The sequence below is a fragment of the Symphalangus syndactylus genome, chromosome X (assembly GCF_028878055.3).
Source record: "Symphalangus syndactylus isolate Jambi chromosome X, NHGRI_mSymSyn1-v2.1_pri, whole genome shotgun sequence".
In the NCBI taxonomy this organism is placed as follows: domain Eukaryota; kingdom Metazoa; phylum Chordata; class Mammalia; order Primates; family Hylobatidae; genus Symphalangus; species Symphalangus syndactylus.
In genome coordinates, this window is record NC_072447.2 from 2,104,756 (window position 1) to 2,128,455 (window position 23,700).

A 23,700-nucleotide genomic window follows, 5' to 3' on the forward strand; every position below is an offset into this window, starting at 1 on the left:
TCAGAGAATGCTTCTGTGTAGTTTTTAATTGGAGATATTCCTTTTTCCTCTCTTACAATCTTAGCGCTCCGAATGTCCACTTGCATTTTCTACAAAAAGTGTGTTTCATAACTGCTCAATCAAAAATATGGTTTAGCTCTGTTAACTGAATTTACAGATCAGAAATAAGTTTCACAGAATGCATCTGTGTAGTTTTTATTTGAAGATATTCTTTTTCCCAATGCAGGCCTCTTAGCGCTTAGAATGTCCAATTGCAGTTTCTACAGAAAGAGTGTTTCAGAACGGCTCAATCAAAAGTAAGGTTCAACTCTGTTAGTTGAATGCACAGAACAGAAAGAAGTTTCATACAATGCTTCTGTGTAGTTTATATTTGAACATATTCTTTTTTCCTCTATTACCCACTTAGCGCTACGAATGTCCAGTTGAATTTTCTACAGACAGAGTGTTTCAAAACTGCTCAATCAAAAGTATGGTTTAACTCTGTTAGCTGAATGCTCAGATCAGAAAGAAGTTTCACAGAATGTTTCTGTGTAGCTTATATTTGAATATATTCCTTTTTCCACTACTACCCTCTTAGCGCTCCAAATGTCCAGTTGCATTTTCTACAAAAAGAGTGTTCAGATCTGCTCAATCAAACGTATGGTTTAACTCTTTTAGCTGAATGCACAGATCAGAAAGAAGTTTCACAGAATTATTCTGTGTAGTTTATATTTGAAGACATTACTTTTTCCACTATTACCCTCTTAGCGCTCCGAATCTCCACTTGCATTTTCTACAGAAAGAGTGTTTCAGAACGGCTCAATCAAAACTAAGTTTCAACTCTTTTAGTTGAATGAACAGAACAGAAAGAAGTTTCACAGAATGCATCTGTGTAGTTTTTATTTGAAGATATTCTTTTTCCCAATGTAGGCTTCTTAGCGCTTAGAATGTTCAATTGCAGTTTCTACAGAAAGAGTTTTTCAGAATGGCTCAATCAAACGTAAGGTTCAACTCTGTTAGTTGAATGCACAGAACAGAAAGAAGTTTCACAGAATGCTTCTGTGTAGTTTATATTTGAATATATTCCTTTTTCCACTATTACCCTCTTAGCGCTCCGAATGTCCACTTGCATTTTCTACAGAAAGAGTGTTCTGAACTGCGCAATCAAAAGTATGGTTTAACTCTGTTAGCTGAATGCACATATCAGAAATAAGTTTCACACAATGCTTCTGTGTAGTTTTTATTTGAAGATATTATTTTTCCCAAAATAGGCCTCTTAGCGCTCAGAATGTCCAATTGCAGTTTCTACAGAAAGAGTGTTTCAGAACGGCTCAATCAAATGTAAGGTTCAACTCTCTTAGTTGAATGCACAGAACAGAAAGAAGTTTCACAGAATGCTTCTGTGTAGTATTTAGTTGAAGATAGTCCTTTTTGGACTATTACCCACTTAGCACTCCGAATATCCACTGGCAGTTTCTACACAAAGAGTGTTTCAGAACTGCTGCATCAAAAGTAAGGATCAACTCTGTTAGTTGAATGCGGAGAACAGAAAGTGGTTTCAGAGAATGCTTCTGTGTAGTTTTTAATTGGAGATATTCCTTTTTCCTCTATTACAATCTTAGCGCTCCGAATGTCCACTTGCATTTTCTACAAAAAGAGTGTTTCATAACTGCTCAATCAAAAATATGGTTTAGCTCTGTTAACTGAATTTACAGATCAGAAATAAGTTTCACAGAATGCATCTGTGTAGTTTTTATTTGAAGATATTCTTTTTCCCAATGTAGGCCTCTTAGCGCTCAGAATGTCCAATTGCAGTTTCTACAGAAAGAGTGTTTCAGAACGGCTCAATAAAAAGTAAGGTCCAACACTGTTAGTTGAATGCACAGAAGAGAAAGAAGTTTCACAGAATGCTACTGTGTAGTTTATATTTGAATATATTCCTTTGTCCACTATTACCCTCTTAGCGCTCCGAATGTCCACTTGCATTTTCTACAGAAAGAGTGTTCGGAACTGCGCAATCAAAAGTATGGTTTAACTCTGTTAGCAGAATGCACTTATCAGAAATAAGTTTCAAACAATGCTTCTGTGTAGTTTTTATTTGAAGATATTATTATTCCCAATATAGGCCTCTTAGCGCTCAGAATGTCCAATTGCCGTTTCTACAGATAGAGTGTTTCAGAACGGCTCAATCAAAAGTAAGGTTCAACCCTGGTAGTTGAATGCACAGAACAGAAAGAAGTTTCACAGAATGCTTCTGTGTAGTTTATATTTGAATATATTCCTTTTTCCACTATTACCCTCTTAGCGCTCTGAATGTCCACTTGCATTTTCTACAGAAAGAGTGTTCGGAACTGCGCAATCAAAAGTATGGTTTAACTGTGTTAGCTGAATGCACATATCAGAAATAAGTTTAACACAATGCTTCTGTGTAGTTTTTATTTGAAGATATTTTTTTTCCTAATATAGGCCTCTTAGCGCTCAGAATGTCCAATTGCAGTTTCTACGGAAAGAGTGTTTCAGAACGGCTCAATCAAAAGTAAGGTTCAAATCTGTTAGTTGAATGCACAGAACAGAAAGAAGTTTCATACAATGCTTCTGTGTAGTTTATATTTGAACATATTCTTTTTTCCACTATTACCCACTTAGCGCTACGAATGTCCAGTTGCATTTTCTACAGACAGAGTGTTTCAAAGCTGCTCAATCAAAAGTATGGTTTAACTCTGTTAGCTGAATGCTCAGATCAGAAAAAGTTTCACAGAATGCTTCTGTGTAGTTTATATTTGAATATATTCCTTTTTCCACTACTACCCTCTTAGCGCTCCAAATGTCCAGTTGCATTTTCTACAGAAAGAGTGTTCAGATCTGCTCAATCAAAAGTATGGTTTAACTCTGTTACCTGAATGCACAGATCAGAAAGAAGTTTCACAGAATGATTCTATGTATTTTATATTTGAAGACATTCCTTTTTCCACTATTACCCTCTTAGCGCTCCGAATCTCCACTTGCATTTTCTACAGAAAGAGTGTTTCAGAACGGCTAAATCAAAACTAAGGTTCAGCTCTTTTAGTTGAATGAACAGAACAGAAAGAAGTTTCACAGAATGCTTCTGTGTAGTTTTTATTTGTAGATATTCTTTTTCCCAATATAGGCCTATTAGCGCTCAGAATGTCCAATTGCAGTTTCTACAGAAAGAGTGTTTCAGAACGGCTCAATCAAAATTAAGGTTCAAACCTGGTAGTTGAATGCACAGAACATAAAGAAATTTCACAGAATGCTTCTGTGTAGTTTATATTTGAATATATTCCTTTTTCCACTATTACCCTCTTAGCGCTCCGAATGTCCACTTGCATTTTTTACAGAAAGAGTGTTCTGAACTGCGCAATCAAAAGTATGGTTTAACTCTGTTAGCTGAATGCACATATCAGAAATAAGTTTCAAACAATGCTTCTGTGTAGTTTTTATTTGAAGATATTATTATTCCCAATATAGGCCTCTTAGCGCTCAGAATGTCCAATTGCAGTTTCTACAGAAAGAGTGTTTCAGAACGGCTCAATCAAAATTAAGGTTCAACCCTGGTAGTTGAATGCACAGAACAGAAAGAAGTATCACAGAATGCTTCTGTGTAGTTTATATTTGAATATATTCCTTTTTCCACTATTACCCTCTTAGCGCTCCGAATGTCCACTTGCATTTTTTACAGAAAGAGTGTTCTGAACTGCGCAATCAAAAGTATGGTTTAACTCTTTTAGCTGAATGCACATATCAGAAATAAGTTTCAAACAATGCTTCTGTGTAGTTTTTATTTGAAGATATTATTTTTCCCAATAGAGGCCTCTTAGCGCTCAGAATGTCCAATTGCAGTTTCTACAGAAAGAGTGTTTCAGAAAGGCTCAATCAAAAGTAAGGTTCAACTCTGTTATTTGAATGCACAGAACAGAAAGAAGTTTCATACAATGCTTCTGTGTAGTTTATATTTGAACATATTCTTTTTTCCACTATTACCCACTTAGCGCTACGAATGTCCAGTTGCATTTTCTACAGACAGAGTGTTTCAAAACTGCTCAATCAAAAGTATGGTTTAACTCTGTTAGCTGAATGCTCAGATCAGAAAAAAGTTTCACTGAATGCTTCTGTGTAGTTTATATTTGAATATATTCCTTTTTCCACTACTACCCTCTTAGCGCTCCAAATGTCCAGTTGCATTTTCTACAGAAAGAGTGTTCAGATCTGCTCAATCAAAAGTATGGTTTAACTCTGTTACCTGAATGCACAGATCAGAAAGAAGTTTCACAGAATGATTCTATGTATTTTATATTTGAACACATTCCTTTTTCCACTATTACCCTCTTAGCGCTCCGAATCTCCACTTGCATTTTCTACAGAAAGAGTGTTTCAGAACGGCTCAATCAAAACTAAGGTTCAACTTTTTTAGTTGAATGAACAGAACAGAAAGAAGTTTCACAGAATGCTTCTGTGTAGTTTTTATTTGTAGATATTCTTTTTCCCAATATAGGCCTCTTAGCGCTCAGAATGTCCAATTGCAGTTTCTACAGAAAGAGTGTTTCAGAACGGCTCAATCAAAATTAAGGTTCAAACCTGGTAGTTGAATGCACAGAACAGAAAGAAATTTCACAGAATGCTTCTGTGTAGTTTATATTTGAATATATTCCTTTTTCCACTATTACCCTCTTAGCGCTCCGAATGTACACTTGCATTTTTTACAGAAAGAGTGTTCTAAACTGCGCAATCAAAAGTATGGTTTAACTCTGTTAGCTGAATGCACATATCAGAAATAAGTTTCAAACAATGCTTCTGTGTAGTTTTTATTTGTAGATATTATTATTCCCAATATAGGCCTCTTAGCGCTCAGAATGTCCAATTGCAGTTTCTACAGAAAGAGTGTTTCAGAACGGCTCAATCAAAAGTAAGGTTCAACCCTGGTAGTTGAATGCACAGAACAGAAAGAAGTTTCACATAATGCTTCTGTGTAGTTTATATTTGAATATATTCCTTTTTCCACTATTACCCTCTTAGCGCTCCGAATGTCCACTTACATTTTCTACAGAAAGAGTGTTCTGAACTGAGCAATCAAAAGTATGGTTTAACTCTGTTAGCTGAATGCACATATCAGAAATAAGTTTCAAACAAAGCTTCTGTGTAGTTTTTATTTGAAGATATTATTATTCCCAATATAGGCCTCTCAGCGCTCAGAATGTCCAATTGCAGTTTCTACAGAAAGAGTGTTTCAGAACGCCTCAATCAAATGTCAGGTTCAACTCTCTTAGTTGAATGCACAGAACAGAAAGAAGTTTCACAGAATGCTTCTGTGTAGTATTTAGTTGAAGATACTCCTTTTTGGACTGTTACCCACTTAGCGCTCCGAATATCCACTGGCAGTTTCTACACAAAGTGTGTTTCAGAACTGCTCCTTCGAAAGTAAGGCTCAACTCTGTTAGTTGAATGCGGAGAACAGAAAGGGGTTTCAGAGAATGCTTCTGTGTAGTTTTTAATTGGAGATATTCCTTTTTCCTCTATTACATTCTTAGCGCTCCGAATGTCCACTTGCATTTTCTACAAAAAGAGTGTTTCATAACTGCTCAATCAAAAATATGGTTTAGCTCTGTTAACTGAATTTACGGATCAGAAATAAGTTTCAGAGAATGTATCTGTGTAGTTTTTATTTGAAGATATTCTTTTTCCCAATGTAGGCCTCTTAGCGCTTAGCATGTCCAATTGCAGTTTCTACAGAAAGAGTGTTTCAGAACGGCTCAATCAAAAGTAAGGTTCAACCCTGGTAGTTGAATGCATAGAACAGAAAGAAGTTTCACAGAATGCTTCTGTGTAGTATTAAGTTGAAGATACTCCTTTTTGGACTATTACCCACTTAGCGTTCCGAATATCCACTGGCAGTTACTACACAAAGAGTGTTTCAGAACTGCTCCTTCGAAAGTAAGGCTCAACTCTGTTAGTTGAATGCGGAGAACAGAAAGGGGTTTCAGAGAATGCTTCTGTGTAGTTTTTAATTGGAGATATTCCTTTTTCCTCTCTTACAATCTTAGCGCTCCGAATGTCCACTTGCATTTTCTACAAAAAGTGTGTTTCATAACTGCTCAATCAAAAATATGGTTTAGCTCTGTTAACTGAATTTACAGATCAGAAATAAGTTTCACAGAATGCATCTGTGTAGTTTTTATTTGAAGATATTCTTTTTCCCAATGCAGGCCTCTTAGCGCTTAGAATGTCCAATTGCAGTTTCTACAGAAAGAGTGTTTCAGAACGGCTCAATCAAAAGTAAGGTTCAACTCTGTTAGTTGAATGCACAGAACAGAAAGAAGTTTCATACAATGCTTCTGTGTAGTTTATATTTGAACATATTCTTTTTTCCTCTATTACCCACTTAGCGCTACGAATGTCCAGTTGAATTTTCTACAGACAGAGTGTTTCAAAACTGCTCAATCAAAAGTATGGTTTAACTCTGTTAGCTGAATGCTCAGATCAGAAAGAAGTTTCACAGAATGTTTCTGTGTAGCTTATATTTGAATATATTCCTTTTTCCACTACTACCCTCTTAGCGCTCCAAATGTCCAGTTGCATTTTCTACAAAAAGAGTGTTCAGATCTGCTCAATCAAACGTATGGTTTAACTCTTTTAGCTGAATGCACAGATCAGAAAGAAGTTTCACAGAATTATTCTGTGTAGTTTATATTTGAAGACATTACTTTTTCCACTATTACCCTCTTAGCGCTCCGAATCTCCACTTGCATTTTCTACAGAAAGAGTGTTTCAGAACGGCTCAATCAAAACTAAGTTTCAACTCTTTCAGTTGAATGAACAGAACAGAAAGAAGTTTCACAGAATGCATCTGTGTAGTTTTTATTTGAAGATATTCTTTTTCCCAATGTAGGCTTCTTAGCGCTTAGAATGTTCAATTGCAGTTTCTACAGAAAGAGTTTTTCAGAACGGCTCAATCAAACGTAAGGTTCAACTCTGTTAGTTGAATGCACAGAACAGAAAGAAGTTTCACAGAATGCTTCTGTGTAGTTTATATTTGAATATATTCCTTTTTCCACTATTACCCTCTTAGCGCTCCGAATGTCCACTTGCATTTTCTACAGAAAGAGTGTTCTGAACTGCGCAATCAAAAGTATGGTTTAACTCTGTTAGCTGAATGCACATATCAGAAATAAGTTTCACACAATGCTTCTGTGTAGTTTTTATTTGAAGATATTATTTTTCCCAAAATAGGCCTCTTAGCGCTCAGAATGTCCAATTGCAGTTTCTACAGAAAGAGTGTTTCAGAACGGCTCAATCAAATGTAAGGTTCAACTCTCTTAGTTGAATGCACAGAACAGAAAGAAGTTTCACAGAATGCTTCTGTGTAGTATTTAGTTGAAGATAGTCCTTTTTGGACTATTACCCACTTAGCACTCCGAATATCCACTGGCAGTTTCTACACAAAGAGTGTTTCAGAACTGCTGCATCAAAAGTAAGGATCAACTCTGTTAGTTGAATGCGGAGAACAGAAAGGGGTTTCAGAGAATGCTTCTGTGTAGTTTTTAATTGGAGATATTCCTTTTTCCTCTATTACAATCTTAGCGCTCCGAATGTCCACTTGCATTTTCTACAAAAAGAGTGTTTCATAACTGCTCAATCAAAAATATGGTTTAGCTCTGTTAACTGAATTTACAGATCAGAAATAAGTTTCACAGAATGCATCTGTGTAGTTTTTATTTGAAGATATTCTTTTTCCCAATGTAGGCCTCTTAGCGCTCAGAATGTCCAATTGCAGTTTCTACAGAAAGAGTGTTTCAGAACGGCTCAATAAAAAGTAAGGTCCAACACTGTTAGTTGAATGCACAGAAGAGAAAGAAGTTTCACAGAATGCTACTGTGTAGTTTATATTTGAATATATTCCTTTGTCCACTATTACCCTCTTAGCGCTCCGAATGTCCACTTGCATTTTCTACAGAAAGAGTGTTCGGAACTGCGCAATCAAAAGTATGGTTTAACTCTGTTAGCAGAATGCACATATCAGAAATAAGTTTCAAACAATGCTTCTGTGTAGTTTTTATTTGAAGATATTATTATTCCCAATATAGGCCTCTTAGCGCTCAGAATGTCCAATTGCCGTTTCTACAGATAGAGTGTTTCAGAACGGCTCAATCAAAAGTAAGGTTCAACCCTGGTAGTTGAATGCACAGAACAGAAAGAAGTTTCACAGAATGCTTCTGTGTAGTTTATATTTGAATATATTCCTTTTTCCACTATTACCCTCTTAGCGCTCTGAATGTCCACTTGCATTTTCTACAGAAAGAGTGTTCGGAACTGCGCAATCAAAAGTATGGTTTAACTGTGTTAGCTGAATGCACATATCAGAAATAAGTTTAACACAATGCTTCTGTGTAGTTTTTATTTGAAGATATTTTTTTTCCTAATATAGGCCTCTTAGCGCTCAGAATGTCCAATTGCAGTTTCTACGGAAAGAGTGTTTCAGAACGGCTCAATCAAAAGTAAGGTTCAAATCTGTTAGTTGAATGCACAGAACAGAAAGAAGTTTCATACAATGCTTCTGTGTAGTTTATATTTGAACATATTCTTTTTTCCACTATTACCCACTTAGCGCTACGAATGTCCAGTTGCATTTTCTACAGACAGAGTGTTTCAAAGCTGCTCAATCAAAAGTATGGTTTAACTCTGTTAGCTGAATGCTCAGATCAGAAAAAGTTTCACAGAATGCTTCTGTGTAGTTTATATTTGAATATATTCCTTTTTCCACTACTACCCTCTTAGCGCTCCAAATGTCCAGTTGCATTTTCTACAGAAAGAGTGTTCAGATCTGCTCAATCAAAAGTATGGTTTAACTCTGTTACCTGAATGCACAGATCAGAAAGAAGTTTCACAGAATGATTCTATGTATTTTATATTTGAAGACATTCCTTTTTCCACTATTACCCTCTTAGCGCTCCGAATCTCCACTTGCATTTTCTACAGAAAGAGTGTTTCAGAACGGCTAAATCAAAACTAAGGTTCAGCTCTTTTAGTTGAATGAACAGAACAGAAAGAAGTTTCACAGAATGCTTCTGTGTAGTTTTTATTTGTAGATATTCTTTTTCCCAATATAGGCCTATTAGCGCTCAGAATGTCCAATTGCAGTTTCTACAGAAAGAGTGTTTCAGAACGGCTCAATCAAAATTAAGGTTCAAACCTGGTAGTTGAATGCACAGAACATAAAGAAATTTCACAGAATGCTTCTGTGTAGTTTATATTTGAATATATTCCTTTTTCCACTATTACCCTCTTAGCGCTCCGAATGTCCACTTGCATTTTTTACAGAAAGAGTGTTCTGAACTGCGCAATCAAAAGTATGGTTTAACTCTGTTAGCTGAATGCACATATCAGAAATAAGTTTCAAACAATGCTTCTGTGTAGTTTTTATTTGAAGATATTATTATTCCCAATATAGGCCTCTTAGCGCTCAGAATGTCCAATTGCAGTTTCTACAGAAAGAGTGTTTCAGAACGGCTCAATCAAAATTAAGGTTCAACCCTGGTAGTTGAATGCACAGAACAGAAAGAAGTATCACAGAATGCTTCTGTGTAGTTTATATTTGAATATATTCCTTTTTCCACTATTACCCTCTTGGCGCTCCGAATGTCCACTTGCATTTTTTACAGAAAGAGTGTTCTGAACTGCGCAATCAAAAGTATGGTTTAACTCTTTTAGCTGAATGCACATATCAGAAATAAGTTTCAAACAATGCTTCTGTGTAGTTTTTATTTGAAGATATTATTTTTCCCAATAGAGGCCTCTTAGCGCTCAGAATGTCCAATTGCAGTTTCTACAGAAAGAGTGTTTCAGAAAGGCTCAATCAAAAGTAAGGTTCAACTCTGTTATTTGAATGCACAGAACAGAAAGAAGTTTCATACAATGCTTCTGTGTAGTTTATATTTGAACATATTCTTTTTTCCACTATTACCCACTTAGCGCTACGAATGTCCAGTTGCATTTTCTACAGACAGAGTGTTTCAAAACTGCTCAATCAAAAGTATGGTTTAACTCTGTTAGCTGAATGCTCAGATCAGAAAAAAGTTTCACTGAATGCTTCTGTGTAGTTTATATTTGAATATATTCCTTTTTCCACTACTACCCTCTTAGCGCTCCAAATGTCCAGTTGCATTTTCTACAGAAAGAGTGTTCAGATCTGCTCAATCAAAAGTATGGTTTAACTCTGTTACCTGAATGCACAGATCAGAAATAAGTTTCACAGAATGATTCTATGTATTTTATATTTGAACACATTCCTTTTTCCACTATTACCCTCTTAGCGCTCCGAATCTCCACTTGCATTTTCTACAGAAAGAGTGTTTCAGAACGGCTCAATCAAAACTAAGGTTCAACTTTTTTAGTTGAATGAACAGAACAGAAAGAAGTTTCACAGAATGCTTCTGTGTAGTTTTTATTTGTAGATATTCTTTTTCCCAATATAGGCCTCTTAGCGCTCAGAATGTCCAATTGCAGTTTCTACAGAAAGAGTGTTTCAGAACGGCTCAATCAAAATTAAGGTTCAAACCTGGTAGTTGAATGCACAGAACAGAAAGAAATTTCACAGAATGCTTCTGTGTAGTTTATATTTGAATATATTCCTTTTTCCACTATTACCCTCTTAGCGCTCCGAATGTACACTTGCATTTTTTACAGAAAGAGTGTTCTAAACTGCGCAATCAAAAGTATGGTTTAACTCTGTTAGCTGAATGCACATATCAGAAATAAGTTTCAAACAATGCTTCTGTGTAGTTTTTATTTGTAGATATTATTATTCCCAATATAGGCCTCTTAGCGCTCAGAATGTCCAATTGCAGTTTCTACAGAAAGAGTGTTTCAGAACGGCTCAATCAAAAGTAAGGTTCAACCCTGGTAGTTGAATGCACAGAACAGAAAGAAGTTTCACATAATGCTTCTGTGTAGTTTATATTTGAATATATTCCTTTTTCCACTATTACCCTCTTAGCGCTCCGAATGTCCACTTACATTTTCTACAGAAAGAGTGTTCTGAACTGAGCAATCAAAAGTATGGTTTAACTCTGTTAGCTGAATGCACATATCAGAAATAAGTTTCAAACAAAGCTTCTGTGTAGTTTTTATTTGAAGATATTATTATTCCCAATATAGGCCTCTCAGCGCTCAGAATGTCCAATTGCAGTTTCTACAGAAAGAGTGTTTCAGAACGCCTCAATCAAATGTCAGGTTCAACTCTCTTAGTTGAATGCACAGAACAGAAAGAAGTTTCACAGAATGCTTCTGTGTAGTATTTAGTTGAAGATACTCCTTTTTGGACTGTTACCCACTTAGCGCTCCGAATATCCACTGGCAGTTTCTACACAAAGTGTGTTTCAGAACTGCTCCTTCGAAAGTAAGGCTCAACTCTGTTAGTTGAATGCGGAGAACAGAAAGGGGTTTCAGAGAATGCTTCTGTGTAGTTTTTAATTGGAGATATTCCTTTTTCCTCTATTACATTCTTAGCGCTCCGAATGTCCACTTGCATTTTCTACAAAAAGAGTGTTTCATAACTGCTCAATCAAAAATATGGTTTAGCTCTGTTAACTGAATTTACAGATCAGAAATAAGTTTCAGAGAATGTATCTGTGTAGTTTTTATTTGAAGATATTCTTTTTCCCAATGTAGGCCTCTTAGCGCTTAGCATGTCCAATTGCAGTTTCTACAGAAAGAGTGTTTCAGAACGGCTCAATCAAAAGTAAGGTTCAACCCTGGTAGTTGAATGCATAGAACAGAAAGAAGTTTCACAGAATGCTTCTGTGTAGTATTAAGTTGAAGATACTCCTTTTTGGACTATTACCCACTTAGCGTTCCGAATATCCACTGGCAGTTACTACACAAAGAGTGTTTCAGAACTGCTCCTTCGAAAGTAAGGCTCAACTCTGTTAGTTGAATGCGGAGAACAGAAAGGGGTTTCAGAGAATGCTTCTGTGTAGTTTTTAATTGGAGATATTCCTTTTTCCTCTCTTACAATCTTAGCGCTCCGAATGTCCACTTGCATTTTCTACAAAAAGTGTGTTTCATAACTGCTCAATCAAAAATATGGTTTAGCTCTGTTAACTGAATTTACAGATCAGAAATAAGTTTCACAGAATGCATCTGTGTAGTTTTTATTTGAAGATATTCTTTTTCCCAATGCAGGCCTCTTAGCGCTTAGAATGTCCAATTGCAGTTTCTACAGAAAGAGTGTTTCAGAACGGCTCAATCAAAAGTAAGGTTCAACTCTGTTAGTTGAATGCACAGAACAGAAAGAAGTTTCATACAATGCTTCTGTGTAGTTTATATTTGAACATATTCTTTTTTCCTCTATTACCCACTTAGCGCTACGAATGTCCAGTTGAATTTTCTACAGACAGAGTGTTTCAAAACTGCTCAATCAAAAGTATGGTTTAACTCTGTTAGCTGAATGCTCAGATCAGAAAGAAGTTTCACAGAATGTTTCTGTGTAGCTTATATTTGAATATATTCCTTTTTCCACTACTACCCTCTTAGCGCTCCAAATGTCCAGTTGCATTTTCTACAAAAAGAGTGTTCAGATCTGCTCAATCAAACGTATGGTTTAACTCTTTTAGCTGAATGCACAGATCAGAAAGAAGTTTCACAGAATTATTCTGTGTAGTTTATATTTGAAGACATTACTTTTTCCACTATTACCCTCTTAGCGCTCCGAATCTCCACTTGCATTTTCTACAGAAAGAGTGTTTCAGAACGGCTCAATCAAAACTAAGTTTCAACTCTTTCAGTTGAATGAACAGAACAGAAAGAAGTTTCACAGAATGCATCTGTGTAGTTTTTATTTGAAGATATTCTTTTTCCCAATGTAGGCTTCTTAGCGCTTAGAATGTTCAATTGCAGTTTCTACAGAAAGAGTTTTTCAGAACGGCTCAATCAAACGTAAGGTTCAACTCTGTTAGTTGAATGCACAGAACAGAAAGAAGTTTCACAGAATGCTTCTGTGTAGTTTATATTTGAATATATTCCTTTTTCCACTATTACCCTCTTAGCGCTCCGAATGTCCACTTGCATTTTCTACAGAAAGAGTGTTCTGAACTGCGCAATCAAAAGTATGGTTTAACTCTGTTAGCTGAATGCACATATCAGAAATAAGTTTCACACAATGCTTCTGTGTAGTTTTTATTTGAAGATATTATTTTTCCCAAAATAGGCCTCTTAGCGCTCAGAATGTCCAATTGCAGTTTCTACAGAAAGAGTGTTTCAGAACGGCTCAATCAAATGTAAGGTTCAACTCTCTTAGTTGAATGCACAGAACAGAAAGAAGTTTCACAGAATGCTTCTGTGTAGTATTTAGTTGAAGATAGTCCTTTTTGGACTATTACCCACTTAGCACTCCGAATATCCACTGGCAGTTTCTACACAAAGAGTGTTTCAGAACTGCTGCATCAAAAGTAAGGATCAACTCTGTTAGTTGAATGCGGAGAACAGAAAGGGGTTTCAGAGAATGCTTCTGTGTAGTTTTTAATTGGAGATATTCCTTTTTCCTCTATTACAATCTTAGCGCTCCGAATGTCCACTTGCATTTTCTACAAAATGAGTGTTTCATAACTGCTCAATCAAAAATATGGTTTAGCTCTGTTAACTGAATTTACAGATCAGAAATAAGTTTCACAGAATGCATCTGTGTAGTTTTTATTTGAAGATATTCTTTTTCCCAATGTAGGCCTCTTAGCGCTCAGAATGTCCAATTGCAGTTTCTACAGAAAGAGTGTTTCAGAACGGCTCAATAAAAAGTAAGGTCCAACACTGTTAGTTGAATGCACAGAAGAGAAAGAAGTTTCACAGAATGCTACTGTGTAGTTTATATTTGAATATATTCCTTTGTCCACTATTACCCTCTTAGCGCTCCGAATGTCCACTTGCATTTTCTACAGAAAGAGTGTTCGGAACTGCGCAATCAAAAGTATGGTTTAACTCTGTTAGCAGAATGCACATATCAGAAATAAGTTTCAAACAATGCTTCTGTGTAGTTTTTATTTGAAGATATTATTATTCCCAATATAGGCCTCTTAGCGCTCAGAATGTCCAATTGCCGTTTCTACAGATAGAGTGTTTCAGAACGGCTCAATCAAAAGTAAGGTTCAACCCTGGTAGTTGAATGCACAGAACAGAAAGAAGTTTCACAGAATGCTTCTGTGTAGTTTATATTTGAATATATTCCTTTTTCCACTATTACCCTCTTAGCGCTCTGAATGTCCACTTGCATTTTCTACAGAAAGAGTGTTCGGAACTGCGCAATCAAAAGTATGGTTTAACTGTGTTAGCTGAATGCACATATCAGAAATAAGTTTAACACAATGCTTCTGTGTAGTTTTTATTTGAAGATATTTTTTTTCCTAATATAGGCCTCTTAGCGCTCAGAATGTCCAATTGCAGTTTCTACGGAAAGAGTGTTTCAGAACGGCTCAATCAAAAGTAAGGTTCAAATCTGTTAGTTGAATGCACAGAACAGAAAGAAGTTTCATACAATGCTTCTGTGTAGTTTATATTTGAACATATTCTTTTTTCCACTATTACCCACTTAGCGCTACGAATGTCCAGTTGCATTTTCTACAGACAGAGTGTTTCAAAGCTGCTCAATCAAAAGTATGGTTTAACTCTGTTAGCTGAATGCTCAGATCAGAAAAAGTTTCACAGAATGCTTCTGTGTAGTTTATATTTGAATATATTCCTTTTTCCACTACTACCCTCTTAGCGCTCCAAATGTCCAGTTGCATTTTCTACAGAAAGAGTGTTCAGATCTGCTCAATCAAAAGTATGGTTTAACTCTGTTACCTGAATGCACAGATCAGAAAGAAGTTTCACAGAATGATTCTATGTATTTTATATTTGAAGACATTCCTTTTTCCACTATTACCCTCTTAGCGCTCCGAATCTCCACTTGCATTTTCTACAGAAAGAGTGTTTCAGAACGGCTAAATCAAAACTAAGGTTCAGCTCTTTTAGTTGAATGAACAGAACAGAAAGAAGTTTCACAGAATGCTTCTGTGTAGTTTTTATTTGTAGATATTCTTTTTCCCAATATAGGCCTATTAGCGCTCAGAATGTCCAATTGCAGTTTCTACAGAAAGAGTGTTTCAGAACGGCTCAATCAAAATTAAGGTTCAAACCTGGTAGTTGAATGCACAGAACATAAAGAAATTTCACAGAATGCTTCTGTGTAGTTTATATTTGAATATATTCCTTTTTCCACTATTACCCTCTTAGCGCTCCGAATGTCCACTTGCATTTTTTACAGAAAGAGTGTTCTGAACTGCGCAATCAAAAGTATGGTTTAACTCTGTTAGCTGAATGCACATATCAGAAATAAGTTTCAAACAATGCTTCTGTGTAGTTTTTATTTGAAGATATTATTATTCCCAATATAGGCCTCTTAGCGCTCAGAATGTCCAATTGCAGTTTCTACAGAAAGAGTGTTTCAGAACGGCTCAATCAAAATTAAGGTTCAACCCTGGTAGTTGAATGCACAGAACAGAAAGAAGTATCACAGAATGCTTCTGTGTAGTTTATATTTGAATATATTCCTTTTTCCACTATTACCCTCTTGGCGCTCCGAATGTCCACTTGCATTTTTTACAGAAAGAGTGTTCTGAACTGCGCAATCAAAAGTATGGTTTAACTCTTTTAGCTGAATGCACATATCAGAAATAAGTTTCAAACAATGCTTCTGTGTAGTTTTTATTTGAAGATATTATTTTTCCCAATAGAGGCCTCTTAGCGCTCAGAATGTCCAATTGCAGTTTCTACAGAAAGAGTGTTTCAGAAAGGCTCAATCAAAAGTAAGGTTCAACTCTGTTATTTGAATGCACAGAACAGAAAGAAGTTTCATACAATGCTTCTGTGTAGTTTATATTTGAACATATTCTTTTTTCCACTATTACCCACTTAGCGCTACGAATGTCCAGTTGCATTTTCTACAGACAGAGTGTTTCAAAACTGCTCAATCAAAAGTATGGTTTAACTCTGTTAGCTGAATGCTCAGATCAGAAAAAAGTTTCACTGAATGCTTCTGTGTAGTTTATATTTGAATATATTCCTTTTTCCACTACTACCCTCTTAGCGCTCCAAATGTCCAGTTGCATTTTCTACAGAAAGAGTGTTCAGATCTGCTCAATCAAAAGTATGGTTTAACTCTGTTACCTGAATGCACAGATCAGAAATAAGTTTCACAGAATGATTCTATGTATTTTATATTTGAACACATTCCTTTTTCCACTATTACCCTCTTAGCGCTCCGAATCTCCACTTGCATTTTCTACAGAAAGAGTGTTTCAGAACGGCTCAATCAAAACTAAGGTTCAACTTTTTTAGTTGAATGAACAGAACAGAAAGAAGTTTCACAGAATGCTTCTGTGTAGTTTTTATTTGTAGATATTCTTTTTCCCAATATAGGCCTCTTAGCGCTCAGAATGTCCAATTGCAGTTTCTACAGAAAGAGTGTTTCAGAACGGCTCAATCAAAATTAAGGTTCAAACCTGGTAGTTGAATGCACAGAACAGAAAGAAATTTCACAGAATGCTTCTGTGTAGTTTATATTTGAATATATTCCTTTTTCCACTATTACCCTCTTAGCGCTCCGAATGTACACTTGCATTTTTTACAGAAAGAGTGTTCTAAACTGCGCAATCAAAAGTATGGTTTAACTCTGTTAGCTGAATGCACATATCAGAAATAAGTTTCAAACAATGCTTCTGTGTAGTTTTTATTTGTAGATATTATTATTCCCAATATAGGCCTCTTAGCGCTCAGAATGTCCAATTGCAGTTTCTACAGAAAGAGTGTTTCAGAACGGCTCAATCAAAAGTAAGGTTCAACCCTGGTAGTTGAATGCACAGAACAGAAAGAAGTTTCACATAATGCTTCTGTGTAGTTTATATTTGAATATATTCCTTTTTCCACTATTACCCTCTTAGCGCTCCGAATGTCCACTTACATTTTCTACAGAAAGAGTGTTCTGAACTGAGCAATCAAAAGTATGGTTTAACTCTGTTAGCTGAATGCACATATCAGAAATAAGTTTCAAACAAAGCTTCTGTGTAGTTTTTATTTGAAGATATTATTATTCCCAATATAGGCCTCTCAGCGCTCAGAATGTCCAATTGCAGTTTCTACAGAAAGAGTGTTTCAGAACGCCTCAATCAAATGTCAGGTTCAACTCTCTTAGTTGAATGCACAGAACAGAAAGAAGTTTCACAGAATGCTTCTGTGTAGTATTTAGTTGAAGATACTCCTTTTTGGACTGTTACCCACTTAGCGCTCCGAATATCCACTGGCAGTTTCTACACAAAGTGTGTTTCAGAACTGCTCCTTCGAAAGTAAGGCTCAACTCTGTTAGTTGAATGCGGAGAACAGAAAGGGGTTTCAGAGAATGCTTCTGTGTAGTTTTTAATTGGAGATATTCCTTTTTCCTCTATTACATTCTTAGCGCTCCGAATGTCCACTTGCATTTTCTACAAAAAGAGTGTTTCATAACTGCTCAATCAAAAATATGGTTTAGCTCTGTTAACTGAATTTACAGATCAGAAATAAGTTTCAGAGAATGTATCTGTGTAGTTTTTATTTGAAGATATTCTTTTTCCCAATGTAGGCCTCTTAGCGCTTAGCATGTCCAATTGCAGTTTCTACAGAAAGAGTGTTTCAGAACGGCTCAATCAAAAGTAAGGTTCAACCCTGGTAGTTGAATGCATAGAACAGAAAGAAGTTTCACAGAATGCTTCTGTGTAGTATTAAGTTGAAGATACTCCTTTTTGGACTATTACCCACTTAGCGTTCCGAATATCCACTGGCAGTTACTACACAAAGAGTGTTTCAGAACTGCTCCTTCGAAAGTAAGGCTCAACTCTGTTAGTTGAATGCGGAGAACAGAAAGGGGTTTCAGAGAATGCTTCTGTGTAGTTTTTAATTGGAGATATTCCTTTTTCCTCTCTTACAATCTTAGCGCTCCGAATGTCCACTTGCATTTTCTACAAAAAGTGTGTTTCATAACTGCTCAATCAAAAATATGGTTTAGCTCTGTTAACTGAATTTACAGATCAGAAATAAGTTTCACAGAATGCATCTGTGTAGTTTTTATTTGAAGATATTCTTTTTCCCAATGCAGGCCTCTTAGCGCTTAGAATGTCCAATTGCAGTTTCTACAGAAAGAGTGTTTCAGAACGGCTCAATCAAAAGTAAGGTTCAACTCTGTTAGTTGAATGCACAGAACAGAAAGAAGTTTCATACAATGCTTCTGTGTAGTTTATATTTGAACATATTCTTTTTTCCTCTATTACCCACTTAGCGCTACGAATGTCCAGTTGAATTTTCTACAGACAGAGTGTTTCAAAACTGCTCAATCAAAAGTATGGTTTAACTCTGTTAGCTGAATGCTCAGATCAGAAAGAAGTTTCACAGAATGTTTCTGTGTAGCTTATATTTGAATATATTCCTTTTTCCACTACTACCCTCTTAGCGCTCCAAATGTCCAGTTGCATTTTCTACAAAAAGAGTGTTCAGATCTGCTCAATCAAACGTATGGTTTAACTCTTTTAGCTGAATGCACAGATCAGAAAGAAGTTTCACAGAATTATTCTGTGTAGTTTATATTTGAAGACATTACTTTTTCCACTATTACCCTCTTAGCGCTCCGAATCTCCACTTGCATTTTCTACAGAAAGAGTGTTTCAGAACGGCTCAATCAAAACTAAGTTTCAACTCTTTTAGTTGAATGAACAGAACAGAAAGAAGTTTCACAGAATGCATCTGTGTAGTTTTTATTTGAAGATATTCTTTTTCCCAATGTAGGCTTCTTAGCGCTTAGAATGTTCAATTGCAGTTTCTACAGAAAGAGTTTTTCAGAACGGCTCAATCAAACGTAAGGTTCAACTCTGTTAGTTGAATGCACAGAACAGAAAGAAGTTTCACAGAATGCTTCTGTGTAGTTTATATTTGAATATATTCCTTTTTCCACTATTACCCTCTTAGCGCTCCGAATGTCCACTTGCATTTTCTACAGAAAGAGTGTTCTGAACTGCGCAATCAAAAGTATGGTTTAACTCTGTTAGCTGAATGCACATATCAGAAATAAGTTTCACACAATGCTTCTGTGTAGTTTTTATTTGAAGATATTATTTTTCCCAAAATAGGCCTCTTAGCGCTCAGAATGTCCAATTGCAGTTTCTACAGAAAGAGTGTTTCAGAACGGCTCAATCAAATGTAAGGTTCAACTCTCTTAGTTGAATGCACAGAACAGAAAGAAGTTTCACAGAATGCTTCTGTGTAGTATTTAGTTGAAGATAGTCCTTTTTGGACTATTACCCACTTAGCACTCCGAATATCCACTGGCAGTTTCTACACAAAGAGTGTTTCAGAACTGCTGCATCAAAAGTAAGGCTCAACTCTGTTAGTTGAATGCGGAGAACAGAAAGGGGTTTCAGAGAATGCTTCTGTGTATTTTTTAATTGGAGATATTCCTTTTTCCTCTATTACAATCTTAGCGCTCCGAATGTCCACTTGCATTTTCTACAAAAAGAGTGTTTCATAACTGCTCAATCAAAAATATGGTTTAGCTCTGTTAACTGAATTTACAGATCAGAAATAAGTTTCACAGAATGCATCTGTGTAGTTTTTATTTGAAGATATTCTTTTTCCCAATGTAGGCCTCTTAGCGCTCAGAATGTCCAATTGCAGTTTCTACAGAAAGAGTGTTTCAGAACGGCTCAATAAAAAGTAAGGTCCAACACTGTTAGTTGAATGCACAGAAGAGAAAGAAGTTTCACAGAATGCTACTGTGTAGTTTATATTTGAATATATTCCTTTGTCCACTATTACCCTCTTAGCGCTCCGAATGTCCACTTGCATTTTCTACAGAAAGAGTGTTCGGAACTGCGCAATCAAAAGTATGGTTTAACTCTGTTAGCAGAATGCACATATCAGAAATAAGTTTCAAACAATGCTTCTGTGTAGTTTTTATTTGAAGATATTATTATTCCCAATATAGGCCTCTTAGCGCTCAGAATGTCCAATTGCCGTTTCTACAGATAGAGTGTTTCAGAACGGCTCAATCAAAAGTAAGGTTCAACCCTGGTAGTTGAATGCACAGAACAGAAAGAAGTTTCACAGAATGCTTCTGTGTAGTTTATATTTGAATATATTCCTTTTTCCACTATTACCCTCTTAGCGCTCTGAATGTCCACTTGCATTTTCTACAGAAAGAGTGTTCGGAACTGCGCAATCAAAAGTATGGTTTAACTGTGTTAGCTGAATGCACATATCAGAAATAAGTTTAACACAATGCTTCTGTGTAGTTTTTATTTGAAGATATTTTTTTTCCTAATATAGGCCTCTTAGCGCTCAGAATGTCCAATTGCAGTTTCTACGGAAAGAGTGTTTCAGAACGGCTCAATCAAAAGTAAGGTTCAAATCTGTTAGTTGAATGCACAGAACAGAAAGAAGTTTCATACAATGCTTCTGTGTAGTTTATATTTGAACATATTCTTTTTTCCACTATTACCCACTTAGCGCTACGAATGTCCAGTTGCATTTTCTACAGACAGAGTGTTTCAAAGCTGCTCAATCAAAAGTATGGTTTAACTCTGTTAGCTGAATGCTCAGATCAGAAAAAGTTTCACAGAATGCTTCTGTGTAGTTTATATTTGAATATATTCCTTTTTCCACTACTACCCTCTTAGCGCTCCAAATGTCCAGTTGCATTTTCTACAGAAAGAGTGTTCAGATCTGCTCAATCAAAAGTATGGTTTAACTCTGTTACCTGAATGCACAGATCAGAAAGAAGTTTCACAGAATGATTCTATGTATTTTATATTTGAAGACATTCCTTTTTCCACTATTACCCTCTTAGCGCTCCGAATCTCCACTTGCATTTTCTACAGAAAGAGTGTTTCAGAACGGCTAAATCAAAACTAAGGTTCAGCTCTTTTAGTTGAATGAACAGAACAGAAAGAAGTTTCACAGAATGCTTCTGTGTAGTTTTTATTTGTAGATATTCTTTTTCCCAATATAGGCCTATTAGCGCTCAGAATGTCCAATTGCAGTTTCTACAGAAAGAGTGTTTCAGAACGGCTCAATCAAAATTAAGGTTCAAACCTGGTAGTTGAATGCACAGAACATAAAGAAATTTCACAGAATGCTTCTGTGTAGTTTATATTTGAATATATTCCTTTTTCCACTATTACCCTCTTAGCGCTCCGAATGTCCACTTGCATTTTTTACAGAAAGAGTGTTCTGAACTGCGCAATCAAAAGTATGGTTTAACTCTGTTAGCTGAATGCACATATCAGAAATAAGTTTCAAACAATGCTTCTGTGTAGTTTTTATTTGAAGATATTATTATTCCCAATATAGGCCTCTTAGCGCTCAGAATGTCCAATTGCAGTTTCTACAGAAAGAGTGTTTCAGAACGGCTCAATCAAAATTAAGGTTCAACCCTGGTAGTTGAATGCACAGAACAGAAAGAAGTATCACAGAATGCTTCTGTGTAGTTTATATTTGAATATATTCCTTTTTCCACTATTACCCTCTTAGCGCTCCGAATGTCCACTTGCATTTTTTACAGAAAGAGTGTTCTGAACTGCGCAATCAAAAGTATGGTTTAACTCTTTTAGCTGAATGCACATATCAGAAATAAGTTTCAAACAATGCTTCTGTGTAGTTTTTATTTGAAGATATTATTTTTCCCAATAGAGGCCTCTTAGCGCTCAGAATGTCCAATTGCAGTTTCTACAGAAAGAGTGTTTCAGAAAGGCTCAATCAAAAGTAAGGTTCAACTCTGTTATTTGAATGCACAGAACAGAAAGAAGTTTCATACAATGCTTCTGTGTATTTTATATTTGAACATATTCTTTTTTCCACTATTACCCACTTAGCGCTACGAATGTCCAGTTGCATTTTCTACAGACAGAGTGTTTCAAAACTGCTCAATCAAAAGTATGGTTTAACTCTGTTAGCTGAATGCTCAGATCAGAAAAAAGTTTCACTGAATGCTTCTGTGTAGTTTATATTTGAATATATTCCTTTTTCCACTACTACCCTCTTAGCGCTCCAAATGTCCAGTTGCATTTTCTACAGAAAGAGTGTTCAGATCTGCTCAATCAAAAGTATGGTTTAACTCTGTTACCTGAATGCACAGATCAGAAATAAGTTTCACAGAATGATTCTATGTATTTTATATTTGAACACATTCCTTTTTCCACTATTACCCTCTTAGCGCTCCGAATCTCCACTTGCATTTTCTACAGAAAGAGTGTTTCAGAACGGCTCAATCAAAACTAAGGTTCAACTTTTTTAGTTGAATGAACAGAACAGAAAGAAGTTTCACAGAATGCTTCTGTGTAGTTTTTATTTGTAGATATTCTTTTTCCCAATATAGGCCTCTTAGCGCTCAGAATGTCCAATTGCAGTTTCTACAGAAAGAGTGTTTCAGAACGGCTCAATCAAAATTAAGGTTGAAACCTGGTAGTTGAATGCACAGAACAGAAAGAAATTTCACAGAATGCTTCTGTGTAGTTTATATTTGAATATATTCCTTTTTCCACTATTACCCTCTTAGCGCTCCGAATGTACACTTGCATTTTTTACAGAAAGAGTGTTCTAAACTGCGCAATCAAAAGTATGGTTTAACTCTGTTAGCTGAATGCACATATCAGAAATAAGTTTCACACAATGCTTCTGTGTAGTTTTTATTTGTAGATATTATTATTCCCAATATAGGCCTCTTAGCGCTCAGAATGTCCAATTGCAGTTTCTACAGAAAGAGTGTTTCAGAACGGCTCAATCAAAAGTAAGGTTCAACCCTGGTAGTTGAATGCACAGAACAGAAAGAAGTTTCACATAATGCTTCTGTGTAGTTTATATTTGAATATATTCCTTTTTCCACTATTACCCTCTTAGCGCTCCGAATGTCCACTTACATTTTCTACAGAAAGAGTGTTCTGAACTGAGCAATCAAAAGTATGGTTTAACTCTGTTAGCTGAATGCACATATCAGAAATAAGTTTCAAACAAAGCTTCTGTGTAGTTTTTATTTGAAGATATTATTATTCCCAATATAGGCCTCTCAGCGCTCAGAATGTCCAATTGCAGTTTCTACAGAAAGAGTGTTTCAGAACGCCTCAATCAAATGTCAGGTTCAACTCTCTTAGTTGAATGCACAGAACAGAAAGAAGTTTCACAGAATGCTTCTGTGTAGTATTTAGTTGAAGATACTCCTTTTTGGACTGTTACCCACTTAGCGCTCCGAATATCCACTGGCAGTTTCTACACAAAGTGTGTTTCAGAACTGCTCCTTCGAAAGTAAGGCTCAACTCTGTTAGTTGAATGCGGAGAACAGAAAGGGGTTTCAGAGAATGCTTCTGTGTAGTTTTTAATTGGAGATATTCCTTTTTCCTCTATTACATTCTTAGCGCTCCGAATGTCCACTTGCATTTTCTACAAAAAGAGTGTTTCATAACTGCTCAATCAAAAATATGGTTTAGCTCTGTTAACTGAATTTACAGATCAGAAATAAGTTTCAGAGAATGTATCTGTGTAGTTTTTATTTGAAGATATTCTTTTTCCCAATGTAGGCCTCTTAGCGCTTAGCATGTCCAATTGCAGTTTCTACAGAAAGAGTGTTTCAGAACGGCTCAATCAAAAGTAAGGTTCAACCCTGGTAGT